This window comes from Myzus persicae, unplaced genomic scaffold, assembly GCF_001856785.1.
Source record: "Myzus persicae strain clone G006 unplaced genomic scaffold, MPER_G0061.0, whole genome shotgun sequence".
NCBI classification, from domain to species: Eukaryota; Metazoa; Arthropoda; class Insecta; order Hemiptera; family Aphididae; genus Myzus; species Myzus persicae.
The window spans coordinates 37,610-47,532 of NW_019104165.1; the positions used below are offsets into that span (position 1 = coordinate 37,610).

The 9,923-nt window shown below is 27.0% G+C and overlaps 1 long non-coding RNA gene across 1 annotated transcript; it reads left to right on the forward strand.

Moving 5' to 3' along the window:
- The first annotated feature begins 1,710 nt into the window (after positions 1-1,710).
- Positions 1,711-3,737, forward strand: LOC111039500. The gene is made up of 3 exons (XR_002605103.1): positions 1,711-1,878; positions 3,372-3,531; positions 3,631-3,737. It is a non-coding gene; the product is annotated as an uncharacterized LOC111039500 (long non-coding RNA).
- The last annotated feature ends 6,186 nt before the right edge of the window (positions 3,738-9,923 follow it).

Below are 9,923 nucleotides of genomic sequence, written 5' to 3' on the forward strand. Positions count from 1 at the left end.
CCAGAATATTATTCCTGAGTCACCGGGCATTTTTAACACTTCAATTAATATAAATGATCAATCTAATACTTATGGTACACAATACTAAACTATTCACCTAATATATACTTTAAACAATATATTACACTTACATTATTTTAGAAACTGTGCAAAGTCGACTGTTGTACATTCAACTGCATCGCCATTCAAAGTTACTCCATTAAATTCTAATCGATGGGAAATCATTGAAGTAAACTAAAATATAAGTGAAAGTTCCAGGGTGCTTGGACAAGGTAAATAGGATAAGTGCCAACAGGCCCAATCTCGTTTCTATTAAAATTGTTTAATACATGATACATTCAACTTAAAGATTTTTATCTCCTCTGAATATTGGTCTGAAACAGAAAGTCAAAATTAAAATGGGAAAAAGTTAAAACCGTTGTAATGGAAAAATCTTCTAAGTATAGACTTAATTTCCTCAATGTGTTCAAATATTAATGTTTCTTTTCTCATCAATATTGAATGTGTACTTATATCGAATACCTTCTTGCCCTGCTTTTTAATCACTCTAAATATTAATCTGAGACTGAAAGTCTAAATTAAAGAGTTAAAAATTAATTGTAAATATTGTAGATCAATGGACTGTTAAGTGTTTGTTTACTATCTTCAAAATTAAAACAACTAACTCATTTTCTTTAAGTTTCAAATCTGAATATCTGTGTAATTTTTCTCGAAAATCTTAATCTTTAGTGGAAGTGGCAAGCTGCAAAGGTACTGAATTTGTTTCATTTTTGTTCTATACTTGTCCTGTAATATTGAATAACATTGTGTCTGATGATTATTTAAAAAACATCATGGCCCTTAGTATAGCAATTATGCTATTGTCTCCTAAGTGTAGATCATTTATAGAATTTTCCGATGATTTGTTAAATTACTTTGTTGAAACATTTTGAACAAATTTACGGATAGTATCTTGTGTGTTCCAATATTCATGAAATAATTCATTTGGTTGATGATTATAAATATTATGGGCCTCTTGATAGTTGTAGTGTGTTTCCATTTGAGAACTGTATGAAAGTTCAAAAAAGTATGTTAACGCAGCCTAATTATGCCTTTAGAACAAGTAGTAATGAGATATAATGAAAATTGGAACTTTAGTCTTAGTAAAAATGAAAAAAAATGTACCAGATATTAACCTATACATTTTTAATAAACAGACAGTTTTTCATTATATTATACTTAAATTATCATACCTCTCTTTGTATCTTTACTAAAAGAAAATTATACCAAAAAAAATTGTTTACTACAATAAGTATCTTTGGGAAAAAGAATTGTTTGATGATATTACCATCGAACCATACAAGCCTAACCAACAGGGCAAGAAGTGAAGGCAAAAATTGCAAAGTTATAGTCTCCATTTAGAGTAAATCACAACAAAGTAAAGAGCGGTATTGGTACTCACTGAAGATGTAAATACAATATGTATTTTATAAACATAATATATAAAATATTAATATATTATTATACATTTTTATTTTTTCAGATTTACGTCTCATCACCATGGTATTGTAACGATATTTTATTTCTATAAAAACATAACACCCAGAAAAAGTATCAAAACTCCATTTTCACAGGTCAATAATAATCATTTGTTTTTTATTTATAGTCAATACATTTTGCTTACTTTTTTTAGTATGTAAGCCGGAATAAAATATATTTTTTAGGCATATAATTTCTCTAAAGGAGTACTCTAGAGTCAGTACAGTAATGTATTTGAAGTCGATAATGATTTGGAGGGACAAGACACAATTGCAGACGAAGTAAAAGAGATTATGAATCTAGCTGAAGACAGTTTTGTGAAACGTAATATCAATGAAGATAAAAAACACTAATAATAATGTATGTTAAGGTGGCCAAGTTAATACAGAATATAAATTTGAATAGTCTAATATTTATTACTGAAGTTAATTAGTAATTCTTACTACTTAAGTACACAATTTGGACAATACTCCAATTATCTAACTGTGCACCACTAGTAACGACTATGGTTTTCCACTCCAACTTGTCATAATATCAAAACCAAATAATGAAAAATCAAAGAGCCTGTTTATGTTTTTTATTATAATTCAAGTATTGTTATATAAGCTTAACAACAAATAATAATGATTCATAGCAATCAACACTTCCATTCTAAAAATGAACACTATTTAAAATCATTAGCTGTTGAGATAATTCTTTTTTATTGTTCATTTTCATCAATTACAATTGTTAAATCTATCATTTTAGAGTCTCTTGGATTTTTTTTTGCATTTCAATGTCTGGAATGGAATAATTTCGGTATTTCTTATTTTATTTTGTCTGTGCGTACATTATTTATCTGTGGTGTTTCCCATTTCCAATGCATGAATAGGGGATTTTTATAAACTATTATTTTGATATAAGTATATATTTTATCTAGGAATCCATCGGAAATTTGTAAGATACTATTTTGTTAAACTTGTTATGGGGGCAATCTTAATGAATAATAAACTAGTTAATACATTGAATAATATGTTATTGTTATAATAATTACTTTGAGGAGAAGATTAATACTATTATATTATGTTTATTTATATAAGCTAAAACACGATTAGTGTGATAGATACCCACTCTAATAAGTTTGTCTAAAGTTTTAGTGCACTAATAAAAAAGTTTTAGTGTGCCACCGTTCAAAAATACGGTTTTTTGCTCTTGCACTAATAGTTGAACTAAAACATGATATTTTAGTATACTAATATGATTAGCATGCTAATATGACATTCAAAAATAGACCCCCAGGGATGGCAAATCCATGGCACAGGTGCCCGAGGTGGCACGCGAAAATTTAGAAATCGACGACGCCGTGGGAACTGCTTTCGCATAGCTTCCGCGAATATTATAGGACCTATAATAACCTATAAACTAACCTTTTTAAACTAATACATTAATTATACAATCAAATTATAATATTTTTAATATTTTTTTATGGCACGCTCTAAAAAAAAAAGGTTATTACTAATTTTGGGCACGCAGTGTTCAAAAGGTTTGCCATCCCTGTTATAGACTATTGATGATTGAAATTTGAAGTTATGTTTGAACAACAACTAACCAGGCTTTTGAGGTTAAAATATTGTTAGTAATATTATGAATTTGTATAATTGATAAGATGTGCTAATTTAGAGATAAGATTTATCAGTTTCAAACAATCCTAGTTCATATCTAGTTCATATATGTAAAATTTTTTCATTTTTGTTCACATGTATATTGTAACTGGGCTAGTCCGTTTAATTCTAATAAATAAATAAATAAATAATATAATAGGTACTAAAATAATTGAACAATTATTTTTTTATTATAATTGAATTATATTACAGACTTTGGAACTGAAGAGATATGCAAAGGATTCTTTACCGAGTACTAGGCGTGTTGTAATGTGATACTTTTTCAAAAAGAAACTTCTCAATATGTATAGTTATAAAGAATAAAATGGAAAAAAAGTGTTCTAAGCATTAACAATATGTTGAGTTATATTTGGTAATAATTTATTTTTATCCTTTCATTTTCATTACCCTGTCTACACCTAATATAAACATAACTATAAATTACTAAAACAGTTTTGTTAATTATTTCCAGACTCCATCAATCTAATGAATAAATATTTGATACGATTGGAATAGAGACCCCACAAAGGATTTTCATTTCTGGTGCCAAATTCTGAGATGTCCCTAAAACTAAGACTATTCAAGCTGCGGATGTTTGATTCAATGTTAAAATATTACAATTTGTGGTTCACAAAAGTTAATTATAATAATAAGTTGCTATTAAAATAGTATAATAACAGAAAATTGGTTCTTAATTCATTGTATTATAATTGTGCAGGTTATCTCCATACATAAAACAACATAAACATTAAGCAAAGCCAAAAATAAATCATTTGTTATGTAGTTCTCAGTTAAATAACATTTATTATAAAAATTGTTTTTGGTCATTAGTCATTACTTTACATTATACATACTTATTAATTACTTTTTTAAATGTTTACCTCAAACATTTAAAAACCTAACCTCTGAAAAGATGTATTATAGTCGGGTGAATGAAAAGTGGCCTCTGATGCTTACGCGCCTAGAGGTGAATTTGTATCATTGTACCGCAAAATTATGGAAAAAAACGCACGCATTTTAATTATTAATCATAATGCAATTACGCGCTTTACGTGATCCACTTTGAGAACCCACGGCTTATCGAAAAAAAAAACGTTCCTATCATATTGCAAGCGGCCACTTTTCATTCACTCGACTATAGTGACAAAACACCAAATGAGTAGCACAAAACTAATTTTGGTATTAAATTTGAAGGCACAATTTTTTTTATTTTAAAATAAATTATATTCAATTTTAATGATGACCTATTCTAACATAAATGTATGTAGCTAGCGATGCAAGTATCACTTATAAGTAGAGGTCGGATTTATATTCTTTTAAAATCCTTAAAATATGATGTTTGTATGTCACATAAAATAAGCAATATATTCTCTTAATATTCCTTTAAAATACCAGATATATGATGTTTTATGTCCTTAAATATGCAAAATATTCTTTTGATATAAAAAAAAAAAAACAGTTTAAATTAATTTTTTATTAATTTGGTTTTAAAAATATTTAATTAAATTAATTTTACAATAACAATTAATTACTATATATTGTTCGATGTATAGTCGTGACAGCTAACGAAATAACCGTTGTGCTTTCGCAATCGATAAGGAATACCTGGAGATTAATTTTTATTAAAATCCGGAAATAAATCATTTAGTGAACATTGTATTTATCAAATGCTGATATGCGTGAAATATGTTCATTATATGCCGGGTATCACAAAAATATTCCCAAATATTCTCTAACGTGTTAAATATTCTCTAACCTCTAAAATATGCTTTTTTATGCAAAATAAATTTTTTCCTGTGAATTCTGTGTTTCATGATTCGTAAAGATTTCTCACTCCCATTTAACTGCATAAACTAGAAACAAATATGTAAAATCATAAAAATCCGACCTCTACTTATAAGCATTCACTAATTATAATTTTAAGAAGAGCATTAAGAATCAATAAAATAGAACAAAATAATTTTAAAAACCACAGTACACATATTATGTCTATAACAATATATTATTAAAATGTTAGCACAATTAGAGCACTTCGACATAAGCGATAAGAATAAAAAAAGTTATAAGTTTGAATAACATTGAATATGTTTTTGTGGTTTCTCTATGATATAATCATGAATCTAGATGACCAAGTCTCTATAGTGTCCATGGTTACGTTACTAATTTGAGTCATATCGTTATCTAGTGATGAATTAGTTCACTGCATTATTTAATTATTATTATTGTTATGTCAATTAATTGAATACCAAAAATTAATCCAATAATTAAAGTGCATGTCATATGAATTGCCTAAATATTACTCCTTAAAACATGGTACGCTGGAACTCAATTTACAAAAACATATATTATTATATGTTATTGTAATAGTGTGGAACACCATTACAGTTTCCATATTTTTTTATAATTATAATATTACGTATAGTATTATATATTATACATACATCACAGACTCGTGTGTCATCTTTCATTCATTCTGTAATATCAAAGAGTTCCATCATGTATAAGTATAACTATTTTCAATTATGATGAGTAAACAAAATGTATTATAATAATCGATCTGCCTGCTAGAGTGCTAGACATACGTTTGCAGAACTAGTCTCCTTTAATCGCTTGCTCCGTGTATTATTGCTGCCAAATCGTAGGTAAAGTAAAATAATTTACATTATATTTATTTTATTTTAAATACATGTTAAACTGTACTCGGTATACCTAACTGTCTTGTCGAACATCCAAATCTTCTCACATTCCCCCGTTTGGTATAAATCTTATTACTATTCATTACTGACAGATACACAATTACACACCGTATATCAGCAGTAATAGAAAACAATTAAACTGTTACCAAGTAACATTATGATTCAATGTTTTATAGATTTTCCTTGAAGTTGAAGAACACCAAGTAGCACGCATTTCAGCAGTGTTGTGCTTAGATAATTTTTTTGTATCTAGATATAGATAAGAATATAAGATATATGAACTCAAAATAGAGATAGATAGAGATAGATAATGATAAATTAAAATATATCTAGATATAAATACAGATAAAATCAATTTTATCTAGATGAAAATGAGATGATTTTTTATAAATGATATTCTTAAAACATGATTTTGTTAAATTTTATTTTCATATTAGGTTTGTAGAAAATATGAATACAATTATGAGTTATGACTATATATAATTTTAGTTTAAATTACTAAAAACTATTTAAACGAATAATTATAAAAAAAAATGAACTGAATAGACTATAGTTATAGTACGATACAGCGTACGCGGAAGGTTATGAATGAAGTCATTAGTCAATACTTAATAATTGTGATGGTATGATACTTTTTCCTTGGCAATGAATAATAATAAATAAAATATTTATAACTTGTAGTGGTTAATTAATAAAGGTTGTTGGCGAATGGTGAGTGGACTGAGTGGAGCTGGTGGTTTATTCTTATTAGTTATTGGTATTTTTAAACTATTATAATACCAATATTCCCACTTCCCAGTACTATCGTCTATCAGGTTATTCTTAGACCTTCGACTTGAATTATTTAATATTATTATATAATAAGCTAATCTATTGTCGTCTGTCGACGATCAACGATACAATTATTATTAATTTCTTAAAAGTGGTGCACATTAGCGACAAATGACAATAATAATACTAGGTACCTAAATATATACGTATAATTAATTAATTATATTATATACTATACAATTTTAAAAATAATACCAGAAAACATAATGTTGGTATATTTTTCAGATTACGTCTCTTGAACAATCTAGATAAATTAATTTAGATGACGAAGTTTTCTATCTTAGATGACAGGTAGATACCAATTGTGTAATTTATCTAGATAAGATAAAAGATACGATTGTTTTATCTAGATAAAGTATCTAGATAAATTTATCTAACTAAATTTAGCTATTGCACAACACTGCGCATTTGTAACATTGTTTTTTTCAAAATATGAGAACTCCTTTTTATTGTTATATTTATTATTCATTCGGCAGCGTACACTTATCATTGTCGTTATATTTTAGTTAATTATTTACGAAGACACTAAACTTACAGGCGTTGTCTCCGTCTTACAAACGCATATTTGATAATAAAATTAAACAAACCATAATACCATATATAATTTAACTGTTATGAGTCATAACTTATGACTGTTACTTTTAACTTTGGTGTAAATTGATTAATTACCTAATTTAGAAGTAAGAATATTCTCTAGTGAATAATATAAGTTTTTATATTTTAGTTAAACTAAATTAAGGCGAGTTATGAAGATTTCAAAATGTACAACCATTTTATTATTTTATTATTTTATTGGTGCTACAAAGTACTTGAGAGTAATAATATAAGCTTTTACATAGATATCGAATTTAAATTTTATGATTTAAGGGGGCTGTAGCGTAATCCATTCTAAGGAGTAAAAACTAGGCATTTTATATTACAGTTCATCTAGACCATGTCAATGTGTTGGAAGTAAATGAAGATTAGTGTGTGTAATTCGTAATAGTGTACTCTCCGAATTACACTATTGTCTATTCGTCTAAAAACCGGTTTGATATTTTAGCCGTTGTCATTAGACATGTTACAATTTCCCCGAATCTACTATAATACTAATGACGATAACATAATAATATTATTACTATTTATTATTATTTATACCTAATTAAATGGTAATAAATAATGATCAATACTTCTTAGTAAATCGATTTATAGCTAGATAACAATACTACAATTCTTATAGTATAACTACTCGGCTACCGTAATGTGCCGCACACAGATTTCCTTCACATATTATATTGAAGTGGCGGTAATTTTAGCCTAGCCAGACATAGTTTACAGGTACTGCGATGACACCTCCGTAAGACAACAGCATTTGCATTCAACAATATGAATGTGGGCCAGTGGTAAAAAGATGAAGACTTTATTTTTATAATTTTGAATAATTTAATAGTAGTTGATTAGGTTAAAATAGTTTTACATAGATAATATCATAATTCATAACAAATTGTGTACCGTAATCCGTTATTTTATTAATTAATAATTATAAAAATTTATTTTCATTAATGTTTCTTCTTTTATCAAGCTCGGCAAAAGATGTTCAAAATAAAAAAGCTCCATTTTAGGTTTCATACTATTTGTGTCTATACGACTGTATTACATTACATCTTGACGTGTACGAAAGGAATAAATCTCATATTTTAATATTTGTAAGTAGTTCTAAACTATTTTAGGAAAATATCAATATTTCGAGTGTCTAGACAAACATTTTTAACTATTCCTCTATAATGTATAACATAATTGAATATCTAAGCATAATAAATATAATATCGCTAAAAAATATAAAACCTGCTATTACCTAAACCTTTATGTATAATAATATATTCTGTACATATTATTATAAAACTAAAATATACATCAACTTTTCGAATATTTTTAAAAATATTTACATCTATCAATGAACCATGTTACTGCATAAAAACATAAAAACCACGTTATTGATTTCTAGAGTAAACATCGATTCTAAACATCGCATAACGTGATAGAACACGTATGACACATTTTGCAAATAATTCTGTTGCAGCACGTTTTATTCGATGTGCGTGTGTGTATATGTGTGTGTGTGTGTGTGTGTGTGTGTGTGTGTGTGTACAATGGCGTTGTACATTAGGTATAAATTTATAACATTATGTACCTGCATTGGCTGCATACGATAAATAAACATGGTATGAGCATGGCGTAAAAGCAAATATGGATTCGGTAGTAGGTGTCTGTTCATATGTACTTTATTAGTATAGGACTCAGATTTTAATGCCCTTTCAAAAAATGCATTTCTAAAACTGTAAAATAGTCTCATAGGAAAATTTTCAGAATTGATCTTGGATTTTTTCAGAAATAAAGAAAATTTGTAAAATATTTTTACCTATTTAAAACCCGGATTAATTTATGTTGTCTTATATTACGAGTATATTATGTGTATTTATACATAATGTACTGTATTTTTTATTTTTGTATTGTATTTCTATAAGTAGATAAAAAAATTACCTTAAAACATAAAATAACTTATTAGGTAACCTTCATAATTCGTAGTCATCAGTCGATGTCGTGAGTGACAGATAACCGATGATTTCAAGTAGCAAAAAAATACATGCCTTATCCTACTGCATCCTACAATAAAGCCTGCCACATACAGTTGTCTTTAAAAAAGTCTTCAGGAATTTGTACTAAACGACTCGTAATCGAACAATCAGGGTTTGTAGAGAAAACAAGTTTTATGTGAGGAAAACTTATAAGCTAAATCATCGTAATTAAAATGTATTAACATTTTTTTTTACTCTAGAATCAATGAAGTTATCTTATGAATTATTGAAGTATTTTTATGATACAAGCATTTTATCAGGTTCCTTAAATTCTTAACTCCGATTAATTTCTATAATTACCTATCTTAAAACTATACGTAACACGAAATCATCAAATATATATGTATGGTATACTAATTTATACTAGTATTCTATAGAAATAATATTTAAAATACCATTTTTAAATTTTTTTACGAATATTCAGTAAATATTTGAATACAAATACAAGTATTTGTTTTTTAAGCTGAAGGTATATTTACATAATTAGGGCTGTGCATTAATTGTAGGAAAGTGCATTTTTTTTTTGTTGATTGTGTAACGTAGCTTTGTAAGTACATGATTTGAATTATGTAACTACAATTCCATTTACACAACTTTTTAAAAAAAATTTTGACGTTTTTAAT